Raw genomic sequence first — 20,941 nt, 5'->3', positions numbered from 1 at the left:
TCCTTCCCTTCTCTCCACCGCAACTATCTTCATCTTACCTAACCAATAGGCTGAAAGGGATCTTGTCTTTCAGCCTTTCACAGTCATTTTCCATTCTATTCTTCTCGCTGCTCTGCTTTCATTCATTCTCTTAACATGCCTAAACCACTACAATGTACTGTCCATTCTTCTCTCACATAGTTTTCACCCAGCTTCATTCATTGTTTTTATAATCCACTCTATACCTTTTATCATACCTCTTGACGAACCTTTCCTCCTGTGGTTGAATCAAATATTCCTCTCTTAACAGCAGTCTATGTATCTGCACTACACATTTATATTGAAATTACATTTTCATCAAAATGACTTCTTTATCTCCTTATTTTATCTATTTATCCTAAGCTCATTTCCTATTATCGTATTTATACATCTCATTTCCTAACTACTAGAAACCCTCCATTACTTCCAAATATTATGATTTTTAACTCATTCTTTATTTTGCCTTTTACAATATTAAACAGTAATGACAATACGCTACTCTTCATAAATAATCTTCATATCAAACCAATTAATATCCCTAGTTCAGTTATTGCATAACCTAATTTTCTAATTTCTGATGCTTTACTTCCTAAGAAAATTTTCTTAAGGTGAAAACACACATTATTTTCCCAGAAAACATAAAAATAAATGTTGATTTAATTGGAAACACATTAAGTATTTAAATTTTTTTTCTCCTAGTAAAGTTGTAATTTTATTTTTTTACCTTCTTTTTGTTTTAATTATCTTTTAGTGTCCTTTCCATCTTTTACTGGGATGTCCTTTCTGTATATCCATGTTTACTTCATAATTTTTTTTATACTAAATTGAAAGTATTTTTCCAAGTAAAAAAAATAAAAAATAAAAAAAAATTTAATAAATGTAGCATGTAAATAAATCTCTTAATTTGTAAACTAATTAAAAATAAATGTTCTTCACATTTCAGCTTTTTTCTGGCTTTATTTGTATTACATGATGTTTTATTCACCAAGATGCTCATAATTAGTAAATTTTAAGTGTTTTGTATCAAATTTTATTTATTTCTATTTTAAGTGTTTTGTATCAAATTTTATTTATTTCTAGTGCGCTTTGTGTGCTTTATGAACTGTATTATGATGTTTATTTTGCCTAACAGTTATTAAATTTGTCCATAGTTAACTTTTTGTTTTCTCTTATTACATAAATTCAGAATAATCATTGATTATGTTTTTAACGTTAGTAGAAAACAAAAAAAATTGAATAAAATCATTCCTTCTCTGTGTATAATATACTTTCATTCTCAAAAACGAAAAAAAAATAAAATTCTTTCATAACACAAAAAATACAATTTGAAATAATTCTACTTGTAGTATAATATTAATATTATCTTATATATATTTAAAATGATAATCAAAAATAAATTGATAATGTGAGTTATTTTCAGTGAATTTTGAACAGATACATATTATTTCAGTAATAAAAAATCTGGCACTTACTGCTTTTAATATTTGTTGTTTTATGTATATAAGCACCTTTGAAGTGATCACTATTTATCACATATTTCAAATAAAAAGCTTTTTATGTTTAAAATTAAAATAGAAAAGAAGTATGTTTCATCATCTAGTGAATAAATAAATAGTAATTTTAAATGACGAAAAATTAAAAATTGATAATTTTATACTGCTACAATTTTTATAATAAATAAATTTTATCATTTGTTTAAACTATTCACTAGCTTCAAAATTTAATTTTTCATTTATAATATTATTATCATTATTATATTATTATTGGATTGGAGGTTAGGAAGTGCTAGAGAGCAGAAGTACTACTCGTCATGCTGCTGGAGTTTTGATTTTAAATGATTTTAATTTAGTTCTCCATGAATTTATTGTGTTTGGTTTGTGTAGTAAGGTGTGCTGGTTGTTTGTATGTACGTTCTCATGTTTTGTGTGTTTTCCGTGTGTATTCCTACGGGCCATGTGGTATTAGTTTTTATCTTCCTGCTGTCTTTCTACTCATTTGCCTTTCCTAATTCTTTCTTTTTCCTTTTCTTATTCATGATCTATCTTGCTTTTATTCTTTTTTTTCTCTTCCTCTAGCACTCTAACCTATTAATTCACATTAATTCACCTTGTGGTGATTATAGGTTAGGCAACACCAGCCTTCCCACGGAAGTGCTGTTTCATGTGATGTGCTACTTTTTCTAAGCAGGCCAATCTGCTTAGACCTTTAATGTATGTCTTTTTTAGTAGATGTTTTTTAGTATATCAGTCACTCTCACAAGATTATCAGAATCAGGATAAACTTGAGTGACAATGCCGTGCTTCCATTGCAGTGGAGTGGAATGTTCATTGGTGATCAAAACCAAATCACCAACAGCAAAATTTTGTTGGGGAAACTGCCATTTATTTTGTTGCTGCAAATAATGCAGATAGTCACCAACACTTCCAAATAGACTGAATAAATTTTTGTAAAAGTTGCCAGTGTCCTAAATGACTGACTTGAATTTTCTGATAGTTGGGCTCAGGCAGGGATGTAAGTGGAGACCCAATGAGAAAATGTTCTGGAGTTAGTCTCAGGATTTCTATGGTGTGTAGAAACAGAGAATAAGGGATGGGAATTAAGGTAAGCTTCAATCTGCGTTGAAATTGTATATAATTCTTAAAGTGATAACGTGATGTTTGACACTTTTAATTGCATTGCACTTTCCCACAAACCACCAAAATGAGGAAATGGCAGGAGGAATGAATGACTAACTAAAATCTTGTTTAGTACATTTTTAGCAGAGCGAAAGTTAGTACTATTGTCAGAAAAAATTTGATTCGGAATACCTCTACGAGATATGAATCTTTATGAATGACTGTATAGATAAGTCAAAAACTAGTTCTAGATGTATTGACTTAGTTTCAAGACATATAAGCAGTGCAATATAAGCTTTAGTGAAAGCCTTAGATCGCTGCCCGCCATGGCTTGGTCATGAAGAAACTACTCTAAAACATGGTAGTTAGAAAGTTGTTGAGCAGGTTCTTGCACTAAACTTGAAACAAGTCAAATATTTATTAACGATTGATGAAATAACGATTGATGAAATAGTTCTTTTGGCATTTAGTATCCAATACAGCATCATTTACTTCTGTAAATGATGTGTCATTTACATGCCGAAACATGAAACATTTATGTTTCAAACATGAAACAGTAAATGTTCAGCCGTAATGATTAGTTTTGTGGTAGTACAATAACATAGATTTGCGTTTTTCTACTAAGCATTCTGAATTCGAATCGCAATTGGCCAATAGGAAGAAGATCATGAAAGCCCGGACCATGCCACCAGAATGACATATCAATTAATTTGCTTGGAGGATAACCCTTAGACAGTGCGTCAGCTTACCGACAGTACGTCAGACTTAATGAAATGTCAAATAGCATTTTCGGTATTATGTTGTATTTCCGAAACTCTATTGCTAATAAGAAAGCATTCTGAATTCGAATCGCAATTGCCCAATAGGAAGAAGATCATGAAAGCCCGGACCATGCCACCAGAATGACATATCAATTAATTTGCTTGGAGGATAACCCTTAGACAGTGCGTCAGCTTACCGACAGTACGTCAGACTTAATGAAATGTCAAATAGCATTTTCGGTATTATGTTGTATTTCCGAAACTCTATTGCTAATAAATATCGAATAAAAATAAATTAATATTGAATAAATTGCCAATGGATCGAATATACTTGAAATGAGAGAAAGGATATTTCTTTGTGTAGATGTTAGAATTATTAGAATGAGTGAGTTGATAAAGTAATAAAGTTTGAAGGATTATTCCAATGGCTTCGAGCGCCGCATTATCGGGTTGGCGTCAGTCGTCTTCCATCGGTGCTGGATCTCCCCGAGCCGTCCTACGCTTGGCCGGCTCTCTCCCTTGGGGGTGGACCTGTTGGTATTCCCGCCGACCAGAGAACTTGAAGCCCGGCAAGCTAGGGCGGGAAGATAACGTGACGGAGTAATCTCTCTGTGCCGTTCGGCTCTGTCTTTTGTGACCGCATCGCCGCTGTGGTAGGAATGTTGCGCGTCAGTTGGCTTAGTGGGAGGAGCGTTCATGTAGGCGCGTAGGTTAACTGTAACTACCGATATATCAGCATGTATGTGGCAACAACTCTCCCCCGTCTAGACAGGCGCATACGGATCCTGATCTGATAGATCTCGCTGTAGTTAAGTTCTAAGGGTAAGGTGTGCAGGTTTGAGCCTGGAGACGAGATCAACGGGCTTCCGATAGATTTCATTTACTTGCCCTACACGTTGAAGGAAAGTATAGGGGTCCTTCCCATGGATCCTCGAATCCTGCTACCAATGGGTAGGGCCAGCAGGCTTTCTAACAAATACTTGGTCATTCACCTTAGATGTAGATTGTCCTACTCGGTCGTCCATGAACTTCTTTCGACATTAGACCTCCTGGTATGATGCTGCCTTTTCTCTTTCCTGAATGGGTTGAGGCGATTGCTATTCTTTCAGGTGCTGCCAGTCCCCGGGTCTCTTTAACTGTCTCCCAATGAACAGTTGGATATCCTGCTCGAGGGCTATTCTTTCTTAACCTCCTCGTTAAGACGCTCCGTGGGATTTGCCGATGGATAGAATTCCGTGTGTTCCAGTTGGGAATGTGCTGTTGGTGGCATAACTTTATCCAGTTCTGGTGTGTGAGCGCAGTCCCGTTATCCAGCGACAAACACTTCTTTTAAGCAGCTGAAGGTTGTGTCCGAGTCAGCTTGAGGAACATGCCTCACTTCTACCCAGCGGGAAAACAGGACAGTCATCACTAGTAGGAACTGTAGGCCTCCCGCTGATTACCTGGTCAAGGCTTTAGCCTCGATTGTAGCGGGTGCCTGAGCGGCGCTGCCGCTCAGGCACCGAACGTCCTTCGTAAGGCCCTGCGTAGTATTGGCGGTCGCCTGCAAGGTCTCTTCTGCTCCGGGGTGATGGATTCTGGAGCGTTGTGGTATTGTCTGTCGTATGACAGTTGGGGCAGTTGCCGGATGGGACGTACACTCCCATCGATCGGGATCCTGCCCTTGTGCTACGTCCTGCTGTCCATACAATGCCATCTTCATTCACTCTGAAGTGAGTGCCCCAGGCCGAATTTGGATTCTGGTGTAATCGTTGGAACTCTGGATCGGCTTCTTGTGCCTCCAACATCTGTTGAAAGAGAACTACGACTAATTGCAGTTGAGGTGTAACTACTTCACTCTTGACCGCGTTCATCCGACTGTAGCCTCATACTCTTGCACAGTTGTAGTATTTTCTTCTTCAGCCGGTTCTCTTGACAGCAGGTCTGGTAGTTCATTCTCCTGGCCAGGAAAGTGCTACGGAAACTTAGCGTAGGAGACTCTAAGACTCTGCAAGCATATTCTTTTTCTGCCCGGTGGCCTGCCTTAGCTATCTGAAAGCCTTGTTGTCCATTCTGAGGAAGAAAGTTTGGTCTTCGCACGGCTCCCAGTCCTTATTTACTGGTTTGGGTTGGTCGTACCAAAAACGCTTTTGCGGATTTCTCTGCCCAGATGGAGGCAGCCACAACTATAATCCAGCACGGCTTGTTGCTCTTTCAGCCATTTGCGCTTTCATGTCACCGCAAAGGGCTCTGATTACACCTCGCCCATGGTAAGGCAGGAATTAAATTCAGTAACAGATCTAGCTTGATGTCTATGTTGGAATTTGCTTGAAAATGGTAGCAGCTCAGCTCCTCCAAAGCTGAAGTTGGCAGCAGAATCAATGGCCGCTTTCTCGAGTCATTCTGCTTCTTCAACGTCGATTCTAGGGATGTCTGAGTCTAGCTGATTGAAGAACCCGGTTGGCTCATCTATCGTTTCTCTGCTGTGATTTCTTTACTGGAAGCCAAGCTGCTTCTACATCGAGCTGAGTATCATCTGTTCTAGCCACGGAAGTTTTATTCGATCTAATGATCTTCGCCCAAAGCTATCGCGGCTTTCATGAGTACACAACTTCATTGGAGCTTGGATTTCCTGCTTGCCCACTTCGATGGTGACACGATGCAGTAGATCGATCGTCAGTATCGTGGACGGTTGCTGCTTGCAGTAAAAGTCGTCTGAGCTGCTGCAGCAGTATTGGTAGGAAGGCAACATCGCTACCTGAAGCTAGTCAGTAGCCCGAAAAGGGCTGCTGGATCTCCGGTGATGTTGGCTCAGCTGCAGTCGGGGAATTGTGACCATTAGAACGAGATTGCCTTCAGCGGACAATGGTACCCTTAGAGTCTCGCAGTTTCAGCGTCAATCGTCTTCTGTCAGTGCGGCCGAAACTGTTCTTTCCGTTGATCAGCCCACCGGCCAGGGCGCATGAGGCTGGCAAGCTAGGGCAGGAAGGTAGCGTCTGTGCCGTATAATCTCTCACTGTGTTGTTCGGCACTTATCACCTGCGAGTGTTAGGGTACTTCGGTGAGCGGTCAGCCGGCTTGGTGGAGGAAGGGGCGCTCATGGAGTTGGATGGGTATGATAGGTGACATGGTGACATCACCACACCATGTAACTCTCTGACATCAGAACACCTATCGTCACGCTTGTGGAAATGATGCACAGCATGTATGCAGCAATATTTATGCCAAGTTAGTTTTATGCCAAGTTAATTTATCATTATATGTTCTAAATTTATTTGTTTATTGAAATTACCAAAATGTCATCTACATATCTGATCCATAAAGAATTATGGATATTTAACATACAATATTGTAAAAATATTTCTGATAGATTCGTACTTAAAGGGGATCCAATAGGTAAACCAAATAGGTATAAAGTTCAAATCCAATAGGTATAAAGTTCATAATTAAATGTGCAGTAATTGTAATTAAGAGTGAGTTCTGTTATTATTTGATCTATTGTGGAAATATTTATTTTTATATAATAATTATTTAACAATATTTAAAGTTTCTAAAACTAATAAATTTAGTTTTATTTTGTTTTTTTTTTTAGAAAATTTAATATTAATGTAAGTGGTCTAACAGGAAGTCTAAGTAATGGATATAATATAAAAACAGTCTTTAAAATAATAATTACAGAAAGTTTTTTTACCCATAACATATAATAACGCACTTAATTAACCAAAAAAAAAATCATCTAATTTCTATATTATTCTTTAAAATAGAATATTTACAAATAAATCATGTGTACTCTAGATAAATTGTGATAGTGATAATTGTAACAAATTTTATACAGGCATGACAAGCAGTATATTTGAAAAAAGATTCAAAGAATATTCATCTAATTTCTATATTATTCTTTAAAATAGAATAATATTTACAATAAATCATGTGTACTCTAGATAAATTGTGATAGTGATAGTGATAATTGTAACAAATTTTATACAGGCATGACAAGCAGTATATTTGAAAAAAGATTCAAAGAATATTTACAGTCATATGCAATCTCTTGAAAAAATCTACACAATGAAAAATAATATTTAAATGAACAATTAAATTTTGAGGCTAGTGAATGGTTTAAACAAATGATAAAATCTATTTAATATAAAAATTATATAATAATAATAATAAGCAGTATAAATTTTTAATTTTTCATCATTTAAAAAATTACCATATATTTATTGACCTAGAAAATGAAACGTACTTTATATTTTAATTTTTATAAAGTTTATTTGAAATATTTGATGAAGTGGGGAGAACAATATGTAAGTGCTCATATTAAACACAGTAAGTGTTACAATTTTTATTGTTGATAAATGATTTAATTATACTGCTATAATTGCAAATTCAATAACAAATACAGATCATCATTATAAACCACAAAATGTTTACTTAAGGTATATATAGCAGAATTTCTCAACCTGAGGTTCACAAAATTGGCCTATACTTCTTGTAAACTATAAAAAAATATGTAAGGTCACATGTAAAAAAATAAATTGAGATGGTAGCCTTTGTTTTTCATTTAAAACTTTCTTCATACATGGATCTATGTTAGAAACACACAAAAGCAAGTTGCTTTCAAATGATAAAAGACAATTCCTATATTTAGTTTTTAACGCAACCGTAGATGAAAAACAGTTTTTATGAGGTAAGACGGGGTGAAAGAGATAATATTTTCAATGCTAACGATTGCAACGATTATAACGATTGCAACAGATAGTGAAGTTTTCTGTGATTGTATGGGGTTTGGACATCATAGCTACCTTATGCTAAAGATAAGATGCTTCAAGTGTACTTTTATCAGTACAGCTTGATTTACAGATAGAAGCTAGTTATCATTTTCTTTCAAAAAATTCCGAGGGTTTCTTTTTATGATCTGGATGTTTAAAAATCAAATTGGATTTTAAAGCAAACAATGCATTGTGGTATTCACTGGTTTATGCTTCAAGTGTAATTTTATCAGTACAGCTTGATTTACAGATAGAAGCTAGTTATCATTTTCTTTCAAAAAATTCCGAGGGTTTCTTTTTATGATCTGGATGTTTAAAAATCAAATTGGATTTGAAAGCAAACAATGCATTGTGGTATTCACTGGATGTAGATGGCTCACTTCCTTTTTTCTCAAATTTAACCGTTCTGCATAAGAATTTAATTGAATAAACTCAGTTATACTGTTTCACCACAGACTAAAAACCAAAACCTCAATTATTATTAAAGTTCTGCAATCCCTTACACCATGTCTTTTATATTGGCATGTTTGAACAAGGTGTACTTACAGTGAATATTATGTTAGCAGACCAAATTACAAGGAGCATATACTATGTGGGCAGAAAGTCCCTGTATAATAAATCCAGCTTAATTGTGCTCTGCTGTTGCCAATTCTCACCACTGATTTCACTCACTGTTGCTGAAAAAGGTGGGGAGGATAATCCGGTGTGTTTATTCGTGGTGAGATGCCTTAGTCGTAGTAGAGTGTGGAACGATGGCAGATATAAGTGCAATCACCGTTGAAGAGCATTTGTAAGCTTGTGTGTTAGTCCACAAGTTGTCACATCATAATAAAATGGGAGAAGGCTTTTGCAACGGGAAGTGTTGTTGATGTGCCATGCAGTGAGAGGCCAAGCACTGTGCTGCTGTGGAGGCATCGATTCAACAATCAGATGAAATCAATGTGCAAACATTCTGCAGAGTTAGCCATTCCAAGATCAACAATGTGAGAACATACGGAAGGACTTTAATATTAAATGTTTTCATTCAGCCACAGTTATCAGTTGAGTGACAATGACTTGATCGATGTGTATGCATGTCAGTTGAACATGTTAATAAAAGATAAAAAGAATATCATATCCTTAGATGAGTGCACATTTAAGCTTTTATTGAAGCTGTCTTGTTATGGGCTGGGCATGTTATGATTTGGGCTGAGATGACAGCTGAACATCTCCTTCATTCTTATTTTTATAATGGTGCATTTGATCAACACACTGATCAATGCTATCACATTATCTGAGAATAATCGACAAGTGGTTGCTTCCAGAATTAATGGCAAAAGGGATCGCTGACATTACGTTTCAGCAAGACGATGCTCCAGTGCACGTTTCAGCAAGACGATGCTCCAGTGCACTTTGCTTAGAATATCCACAGACGCCGTAATGAAATTTTTCTGAATTGTTGAATTAGGCATGGATCAGAGAGCTACCCAGTTCCATTGCCTTAGCCAACAAAAAGCCCTGACCTTAACACACCTGATAATGCATTCTGCGATTTAAGAAAAGCCAAGAATGCAGATGCATCAACAACAAGCAGCTCCAAGATGTTGTTCAGTCAGCATTTGAAATGATTGTGCCTGATGTGCTAGACTTGGAGACGCTTACACATGTGCTTTGAACATAGTAGAACCCACACAGACATTTTAGATCCATAGAAGGTAAGCTAACCTAATAATTTAATTATTAGCATAAAGAGACTTCCTGCCCACCTGTACACATCAAGTTGGAACCTGTAAATTGTTCATATTTGTACACTTCATACATGCATGTTCATACCCGCCGCTATCAACATAGAAAAATAGTTTTGATTAGGGTTCATTGGATTGGGGTTGGGGATTTGCAACTTCTATTTTTTTTTTTTACTTTTGGGAGTATGGAGAATTTATGATAGAATTCCCAATTGCAGCACACATTAAAATATGTACTCCCACACATTAAAATATATTATTATTATTAAATCAAATAATGATACAATTTAAATAAGATTGGTTACTAGCTTGCATGCTTTATTCCTATACTCTACTTAAGTGTACTGAGTTGAGGGAACTGTATATATAAACTGAAGATTTTTATTTGAAATTATAATAAATAAAACTTACCATTTCAATACAACTTACCATTTCAGTTGTATGTTTTTTTAATAAATTCTATTTTTTTTATTGCTTAGAAGGTAAAAATCTCCAATACTTTTTCATGTTCCAGATAATAAATGATGATCTGTGGTTTCTATTTATTGTTTCTTTTTGTAGAGATATTTATTTACTTTTTCTTTCTGTAGAGAAAATGTGTTGAATATGTAAGAATACAGTAATAGTTATTTTTTATTCCCTTTTTGTACAGAAAATATGTTGAATATATATATATATGAGTAGGGAATAATAGCAATCCACAATAAATTACTTTTGTATAGTTTTTTAACCAATTTTTTTTTTTATTAATATATGACAGCAAAAATTTAACTTGGGAGTTGAGATTTTTCTATTGTTTTACCCTTGGGAAAATGTAATGCTTAATTTTATAAAAATGAAACATGATTACTCTTAAGAATTGTTTCACTTATTGTCCTTACTAATGGGGCAAATTCAAGTCTTCAAACCAATAATTAAAAAAACCATAGAAAACTCCGTTTTTGTAAACATACATGTCATGATTATAGCATAAGATTATACTGATTTTTAGCTTTTCACTATGATCTTTGCTAATTTAGAACTTAATAACTTTAATTAGATTATTATTTACTTTAATTAGATTATTATTTACTTTCACTGTTGATATGATAATAGCGCCCACATTAAAAAGGTTTTGAGATGGGCATCAGATAACTGAATGATCTTATTATTAAACTTTTTTATTTAATAGTTATTCATTAACTTTTTTTTCTTTGTTTAGTAAATTCAGTGTGTGTTTGTTTCAAGATCTTGGTTTGTATGTGTAAACTTTGTATGTTTTAATTAGATTCATTGCATATATATTCTGTTTCTATGAGGCAGTTTGAAAAACCTTTTATCTGCAGTGATAATGTTCTAATAAGCTTTTGCAAATCACCTCATAGAAACATATGTAAAGACATTAACGACAGCATGCCAATTTTACATATAGCATATAAAAACTGAGATCTTCATACATATGAACATATGAAATTTTACAATGCTAAAATTTGAGTTAAATGAATGAACACAACATACAGTACACAGTAACAATTTTATTCAGCTATATACTTAAATGCACCTAATCAGTCCTAAAAGATTTTAAGATGAGCACCATTAATAACAGTACAACGGGAAATACCACTGCAGAAGATACTGAAAATGTTACTACCTTGCTGTTCAAAGAATAACATGCTTATCGTTCCTTTATGTTAGAATTGTTTATCAGTTGCATATATTCATGGTTAACAGCTCCTTGATTTTGTGTTAACCTTTATGCATGACTTGTCTTGGTATTGTTTATTATAGAAATTGTTGTTCAGGTTCCTTTTTAAATAAAGAATATAAGAAACTAACTTTTGCACTAGCCTTTACTCTTTGAGTTAGCTACACTTTTATTTTCATATTTCTGATCATCACATTAGTGTCTTATTACTACATTAGTGTCTTATTAGTGTCTATAACTACATAATACAGATCTTTGTTTTGTTAACATATGTATTATTTTTATTGATAATATTCCTCTCCCAGGATCATTTCTTTCCCAGTTTAAAATATCTGATGAAATGATAAACCTATGTGAAACAAGTAAAAGATTTACACTTGTATCTGTGTGAAAAGATTTTGCAATAGAAAAATATGCACTAAAAGTATGAAAAATATTCAACAGTTTCTTACACAAAAACATAGCTATTGTAATCTTTTGTAAAACTTTTATCTTTTTATCTTTTATCTTTTATCTTTTTCAAAACAAATATTTTTTTAATTTTTATAATTAGTTCACCACATAAGCTTTGTGCTTAGGAAAGTAGAATTGAGATTTATAGTTTACCTGATTAGGATTCAAATCCAAGACCTCCAGATGAAAATGTTGAGATGCTGCCTCTCCCCAATAGAGAATGGCATTTAATTATTTTTTCACTATTTGTAAGAAAAAAAAAGATTTTTTGTTTACAAAATACAAAAACTTAAAATTTTAATTGATAAATAATTTTCTTGGGTTTTCAGCAGTAAGTAGTTTCACAAATTGCATAATATGCATTTCAGAATCCTTGTTTACACATTAATATTTTTATTCTGTGAAATAGAAAGTAGGTAAAACCATTTTTTTTTTAATTGTCATTAAAGAAGAAAAAGTAAAAAATATTGGTCTGGATACCATTAGAAGAAAATACCAGTCTTGGAAACTGACTGTAAATAAGTAAACAAAACAGTAACATTGCATTACAATGGTATGATCATCTTTCTTGTAAATGGAGCTACCTTCAATAAAAAAGCAGCTGCTGTGAATTCCAGCATTTTATACAAAAAAAAATTACTAAGAAAAAAAGAAAGTTATTGTGGTTTAATGAGTTAATATTTCAATTTAAGTGTTAGCGTTCAGTTTTATATTTTAGATTTCGTTATTTACAAAAATATTCTTAAGTTATGCATCATTTGTTTTTAGGTTGTATCTTAAAAATATATGTTAGACAACTAACATCAGTCGGTTTTAATAAATTCTGTAAATAATATATTATTATAAATAGTATTTAATGGAAAGTTATTTTATTGTATGAACTGAATTGAATTGAATTACAGATATTCACGATATACTCATATGGCAGAGGAACTGCATCTCATGCTAATATTTATCAAAAATATCATGGATGAGATCTATCAAACCACTCTTCTTACTTCATGAGAAAAATTCCATAGCTTACAAAAAAATATAAATATATATGTATATGTATGTCTATTACTCACTTCGTTCACCTTATTTCATCTCTCATACTGGATGTCTGTCTCTGTTATCCACCAGTCCCATCTCTATGGTACCCTACAATAATTCCAGATGGTATGTAAGTGCCAGAAAAATGTTTAATAAGTAAATACAGAGAATGATAAATTTCTTTGCATTAAATTCATTTTTATATGAATTCATTGATTATGAGCCTGATTTGGATTGATTTGAAGCCCTAGTAGATTGATTTCGTTTGCATCGTTTTCGTTTTCTTGCACATAACATTATCAGGACATTATGAATTAATTATTTGATAACCTAACACACTTTTTTATGGACTGGTTATTAAAGAAAAATGCATTTTTGTTTTGTTTTTTTTTTTTTAGTTATAATAATAATAATTGTGTAATTAATTGTCAATACAGTAATTGTTATTTGTGAATGTGTATGTAAGTATGTATGAATGTACGTATAAATTCTCAGTATCTTACAATCAATCATGGAATGCAGATTATTCATAATTATTGTTGATATTCTAGTAAGATTATTGTTATTTTTATTAATGAAAAATCACTTATTAATCCTTTTTTCCCAGTAGAGTACACACATTTGTTTAAAAAAAAATATTCAAGTTGATTTCCTGTTATATGTTTCCTCACACTTAGTCTACTTGTGATTGTCATCAGTTTGTCTTCTTTGATGGTGTGTGTATTTTTTGTCAATATGTCTAAACTTTTTTTTTTTTTGTTAAATATGAATATTATAAATATAATTTAAACTAATTATATTCATAATAAACTTAACTTTGTGTTATCAGAATATATAAGAGATTTACTATAAAATAGAAGTGATAAGATTATCACCACCTAGGAATCATTAAAAGTTTTATTGACGTGCAGCCATATTATACTGTAGAGCAACACCATAATAATTTCTAAAAGATTGCTCTAATACATTCAGTATTTGGTAAGGACAGCTACTGATTAAGTGTCAATATGACTTAAATTAAGAATCTAAGTAATACACAACTGAAAAAATGAGAAACAACTATTAATTTTTTTTTATTAAATGGTTCCTTTTTCTTATTTTACATCAATGTAATCATTATATTATAAAAAATGTAGTCCCATTTGGTTATAAAGAGAAAAGTGTACGATTCAATTTTAAATTCAATGAGATGGAAAGATGAACAGGGTTTGGGTAGGAAGTGTCTTCTTCTACCCAGGAATCTATGATTAACAGAGAGAAGCTCTCCGTCCCAACCTGGAATGATCAAGGAAAACCATGGGAAACTTTGATCACAGACTAGATAAACATAAGAGAGGTATTTGCAGTTAAGTCCTATAAATAATTATGTCCAATACTTGCTGTATGTTTTAATAATGATGAAATGTGAAAACAGTAAATAAAATTATTACATATATTATTAAATATATGGCCATTATGCATAAACATATATGATTACTCAATATTATTCAAGAACTGAGAAAATTACAACTCCCTGAAAAGCAAATTACAATGATTTTATCCATTTTTATTGTTATAATTTTGTTAAAGAAATTTTTTTTGAGTTACTAGTGCAAGATTTTCTAAAAATTGTATATGTATATTACTTAAAAGATTAATGATGTAGTGGTAGGAACAATTTATATGGTAGGTAATAACTATTTTAATCCATGAAGGAGCAGTTACAAGTTTGTCATATTCTTGATTAACAAGTTTCATGACTAAGGATGCACATATTTGTTGTGGTAATGTTAATGAATCATACCACGAACACACATATGCACCAGTCTTATAACTTGTTCAATCCTTTTTTTACACTGTAAGCATGCTACTTTGAATTTAGTGTTGTGCATGAGCACTCAGTTTCATCTAAACTTTGTGTACGTCCAGAAAAATTTAAAGTGCCATTATTTTGTATTGATCTCATTTTCTTTTATTAAATCCTGTGTTTGTTTAGTAGATGTATTATTTGTGTTGTTATTAAATCGATTGTCATTTTTTTTATGAAAAACAAAAAATATTACTAAAAAAAAATTATCTGTCATACTGGCCGCTAAGATATACTTCATAACAGAGATGTGTCTAATAATTGCATTTAATAATATTAGTTCTAATTAACTGAAGCTTTAAAACAATCAACCTTTCATCAATTTTCATTCACAACTTTGACCAATTTTCACAAAAATGTAGATGACCTAGTTTCTGACAGGTATTTTTCCCTACATGAAAATCTAATTGTCTGCATGCATTTTAACAAATAAGTTTAACAAAAAATTACATACTTGACTATATCTCATTAATTTTAACATATAGGTTTCACCTCTTTGAATCAATTTAATAAATATTTTTATACTTGCCAAGAATAGTTGTTATTCAACTATTTTAACTCCCATATTCTTGCCAAATATAAAAATATTTATTAAATAGATTCAGAGAGGTTAAAACCTACATGTTAAAATTAATGAGATATAGTCAACTATGTAATTTTTAACTCGCTTAGTAATTTAAATTTGGCTGGGTATGTCCAATTCATGTTCCAATTTCATATTAAAATATTTTAACTTGAAATGAAATATCTAATATTTCCAATTTTAAAGTTCCAATATAAATCACCCAAGTTATAATTCAGTTTAATCTGTTAAGTTGTAACAAATGATTAATTACAGCTTAATTCAGTAAGATTCCCTTGTATATTTTTTATTTACTTTATACAGTTTGATAAAAATATATATTTTATGTTTTAATGAATAATAATATTTAATAGATTTTATAAAAGGAACAAGAATTTCAAGAAACATTCAAATTAGCATAAATGAACAGTATTTGGTAATGAATGATTTTGAATAAACAACATTTACAGAAAATAGAAATTACAACAATTACCTTGAAAATAGCATAGGAATGTACGCTAATGAATAAAATCACTCCAATCCAGGATTTATAAGGAAAGTTACAGTGACTTCCCATTACCTCCTTCAGTGAATCAAATAGACAGTCGTGTATCAGCATGAAAAGTCCCTGCTGACATTCAGTTTTAAAAGTGGCACCTTCACCCAGTTCACAACAGGTACTGGCTGTACAGCCATCATATTCACTTGACTGGTCTCTCTTTTAAAAAGTCACAGCTATAATAAGACTGTGGTAAATACTGTAAAGCAAAAATTAATAACTCCCCTTTCTGTTGCAAAATTACTTATTTAATTTTCGATCTTAACTATAATGGCTCAATTGAATAAAATAACATTCAATATAAAAATTTAATTTAAGGTAAAAAAAATACTTTTAACAGATTGTAAAACCTTTTCTATTCTAACAATGAACTTTATAAAATAAAATGTGCTAACAAATTAGCAGCAATTTACAATAGCAGAAATTGTTTAAAAATTCATTGATTCAGTGACCTAACTTATATAATATAATCCACAATTTTTAGATAAATGACTTAACTGTACTTTTATTACATTACCTCAAAATTACCAAAAATTTTAATTATATATATTTTATATTTAAACCTTATAATTTATTGAACTATTCTAGTTGAAATAATTGAATAATAATGTTTACTCACTTTGTGTTATTTTTTAACTTTAGTTATTATTCAGTATATCACCCAATTTTTTGCTTTATTTAAAGAGCACCATTCTAATTTAATTCATAATTTTCATACCTTTCAATTGCTACTCACATTTTTACTTTAAAACGTTTGGTTATACGAGTATATGTCATTTTTTCTCTTCTCACCAGTTTGGGTTTCTTTGCTTTTCAAAAAAACTAGACATAAAAATCTTGTTGCTTAGCATCTGAATACAACAATTACTATTGTTAGATTTATTATACATACAGCATTTTTTTATCAAATTAAAATTGTATAAAAGAGAAGACCTTATTTATTTACAACATAAACTTAAACCGTTTTTCTATATTACCCACTTATTATAATTTTTCCATGTTATTTCATATTATAATGATAATGATTAGGTGTATTTTTTATAATTAACAAGAACAGTTCTTACTATGAATTAAACAGACTAAAACTAAGAACAACAAAATTTAATATGAATTACAATATCTTTAATATTTTCACTGATATCAAAACTCATTAACATATTTACCACTGTGTTAATAAAGTTTAATATTATATGAAATATAATCCATCAAATCACAGTAATTTAATAAGTTAAACTTACCATATTAATTTAGAAGAATCGATTTTCACGGTATCTCGCATCTTCACCTGGTATTGAATTCTATTTTATTTTTATTATAAATAATTCTATTGTTTATTTTCTTTTGTTTGGACTATATTTTGTTTACATAAAAATAATAAAAGTTAGTAATAATATTCATCTTTCATCTGTATTACATTTATGAGTTTGAATCACAAACTATGCACTGCTGGCTTGTTATTAACCATTGCCAGTGCATAGGAGATATTTTGTGGTAGTTCTGTAATACACACTTTTTGTCTATCATGTTAATCTATTATTCAATAGTATTCAATAGTAAATACTGTTAGGAAGAGGTTGGTTACCCTACCACATAAAACAATTATAACACTTAACTTTATTCATATTCTTCTTTGTTACTAAGCAGTGCTGTAAAAATGTATACTATAATAGATTTGAAATCAACTTGCAGAGACTTCCTCATCTTACCTGTTCTGCATTCCCCCATAGCCGTATTCTGCAGCAGCATGGAGCGAGTGCATACGGCCAGTACATCATCACATTCATCATTAACTAAGCATCAGAAATTTAATAAGCCCACACACAAATATAGTATTTTCAGTAGGTAACTAAATCATAAAAATTGAAATTAAATTTTTTAATTACCCTGCTTAAAGTACTTATGTATACAAAAAGATTATTTCATTCCAAAAAAATTGTGTTTTCCATATATTTCATGATCGAACTACTTCATTCCTTTTTGTATTGTTATTGCGTAACAGTTACAAACAGAGGAAAATCTTTTGTTAAATAATAGTTAACAATAGCTTAATCAAGTTTATGTTTACTATTTCAAGACGTTTTTACATCATGTTTGACACTGCTTACATAACTTTTTCTTTTGTATACAGTTTTATATCAATCAGACATGCAGTTTCTTTGCCTGATCTCTAATTGTGAAAGTTATGTTATTTTAATCATGTAAGCATGTAAATTAAAATGGCAGCAAACAGTTCTGATCTTTGGAGACAATCTAAAAGAATGATTTATAGGGTATATAATTATATAAAAGAAGTTCTGTATAACAAAGTTAATGCTGCTATTAAAAGAGGTTTTTAATGTAATGTAGGAAGTAACTGCAACCATCTGGGCTGTATTAGTGCATACTGTACAAAATGTGTCATAGAGGCAAAGTATAGGGGCAACACTTAGTGAAAAGGAGGAAATAAAAAGATGGGAAATACATTGCAGATTTATATACGTTAAGAGAAAGCCAACAGAAAATAGATGTAGGAGTGGAAGAAAAGTACAAAGTTCATGAAAATAAAAAAGGGTACAGTATATTAAAAAGTGAAATAAATGAGGTAATTAAAATGATGAGAAAAGAAAAAGCTGAGAGATGTGATGAAATACCAGTTGAACTGTTAAAAGGACTAGGAGAGATAGAATTGTTATTACTAGATCTATGCAATGGAATACTTGAAAAAGGAAGGTGGCCAGAGGACTTCTGGAATACAATAATGGTACAGACAAAAAAGAAAAGAAATACAAAGAAGTATGAAGAACATAGAATGATTAGCGTAATATCATACGCAGCTAAGGTACTGTTCAGGGTTGTAAAGAGGATATACAATAAATTGGATGGCAGTATTGAGGAAGAACAGTACAGATTTAGAATAGGTGTTGGAACAAGGGACGCTATAGGACTACTGACAGTAATTGATGGGAGATACAAGGAAAAGAGGCGGAGAGTGTATGTTATTGCATTTGTCAACCTAGAAAAGGCGTTTGACAGAGTTAGATGGAATAAATTACTGCTAATTTTGGAAAAGAAGGCAGTTGACTGGAAAGAGTTGTGTCAAATAAAAAAGCATTACTAATACCAGAGAATGAAAGTGAGGAAAGGAATCAAAATGACAGGAAGAATTGGGATTGGAAGAGGAGTGAGGCAGGGATGCTGCTTGTCACCAACTTTAGTATATATATCTGGAAGAAATAATTAAATGTTGTGTAATTGGGAAAAGAGGAATAAAGAATAGAATGTATATATTTTTCTGATGACATGGCAGTACTGGCAGAGAGTCCAAGTAAACTAAATGAAATGCTTAGTGACTTAAATGAAGCTTGTGAAAATCAGGCTATGAGATTAAATAAAAAGAAGACAGAATGTATGGTATAAGGTGGAATAGAGGAGAGGATTGAGATTAAGGTAGGAAATGAAGTTTTAGAGTAGGTGAAGAAATTTCAGTATTTAGGGAGCTTTTTATAATTGATGGATGACCTGACTTGCACAGTAGAAATTAAAGTAAGAATATCAAGAAGTAAGCAGGCATTTAATAAGAAGGGAAGGCTGCTGTGTGGAAAGTTAAACTTAGCGTTAAGGAAGAGATTAATGAAATGTTTTTTTGGAGTGTGAAGCTTTATGGAGCTGAAACATGAGCAATAAGAAAGGCACTCAGACAGCAAATTGATGTATTTGAGATGTGGGTGTGGTACAGAATGATAAATGACATATGACAAGGCCATGTAACAAATGAAGTATTAAGGAGAATAAAAAAAAAACAGGAAAATGCTAATTGTGATTGAATATAGGAAAAGGAACCGTCTAGGGCTTTGTATGAGAAGAAAGTATTTATTAGTGGATGCGATCGAAGGAAAGGAAGAGGTTTCAAATTATGCCATCCATAATTGGATGATAATAATCCCATCGATTTTGGAAAAGGGAAAATATGCAGAAACAAAGAGGGTAGCAAAGGATAAAACAAGATGGAAAGCAGCAATCATGACAGGAGGTGCCCTAATGGCAGAAATGGTAGAAAACTATGAATGAATAAATGAAACTCGGTAACAGATCTGGATAATTTTAATTAAGATATAGTTGTTCTATTCTATTGTTGATATCATTGTTCCATTCAAGAATTTTTCAATAGAGGAGAGTATTCAACATGCGGTAAAATTAGAGACATTCTGAAAAAAAAAGATTGTACTGGAAGTGCATATTCCACATGGAAAATTGTAAGACAACTAGGGTTCTGCTTTCGTAAGTGTAATGACGGCAGAAAATGTTTGATGGAGAGTTTTGACATTATTGGGCTGGTAAAATTTTTAAGGAAAATTTCTAAAATTAGACAAAATAATTCTTTACCAATAATTTACCTAGATAAAAAGTGGGTAAACCAGAACTATTCCAGGAAGTACATCTGGCAGAATTCTACAAGCAGTGGTTGCCTTACGATTCCAGTTGGGAAAGGATCCCGTTTAATTATATGCCACGGTGGTTGCTATGAACTTGGTTTTATAAAAGACTGTGCTTTCATTTTTCAATCAAAGCATACATGGGACTTCTACCAAGAGATGAACAGTGATGTAATGATGTATTCCGTTAATGGTTCGTAAAATGAACTTACAAGTAGTAAAAGTAAAGAAAATATGACAGATTTATCAGGTGATGAAAACATAATTTATTTCAGGTGATATTCAGTTTCAGATTATAATTTATTTAGATTTTGTGTGAAGTTTTACAAATGTTTCAGTTTTAAAGTCCACATTTAAATTTAGCCAGAAAATTTCCAAATTTTTGAACATGTGGGAAAACTAGGTAAATATTTTATATAAAATAAAAACTTTCAGATGTGAGATAGTAACTTCTTATGCGCACCAGAGTAATACAATAAATATTTTGGTAATAAATGTATAAGATAAATTGATGAAATGTTGGTCTA

General features: G+C 31.8%; 1 protein-coding gene across 1 annotated transcript in view; it reads left to right on the top strand.

The window, feature by feature from the left end:
• Positions 1-20,941, top strand: part of SLO2 (slowpoke 2) — a 139,837-nt gene that overhangs the window by 106,876 nt on the left and 12,020 nt on the right. The window lies entirely within an intron of this gene.

The sequence above is a fragment of the Lycorma delicatula genome, chromosome 8 (genome assembly GCF_047948215.1).
Source record: "Lycorma delicatula isolate Av1 chromosome 8, ASM4794821v1, whole genome shotgun sequence".
NCBI lineage: Eukaryota > Metazoa > Arthropoda > Insecta > Hemiptera > Fulgoridae > Lycorma > Lycorma delicatula.
The sequence above is the reverse complement of the archived record's forward strand: the minus strand, read 5'-3'. Positions and strand labels throughout refer to the sequence as shown.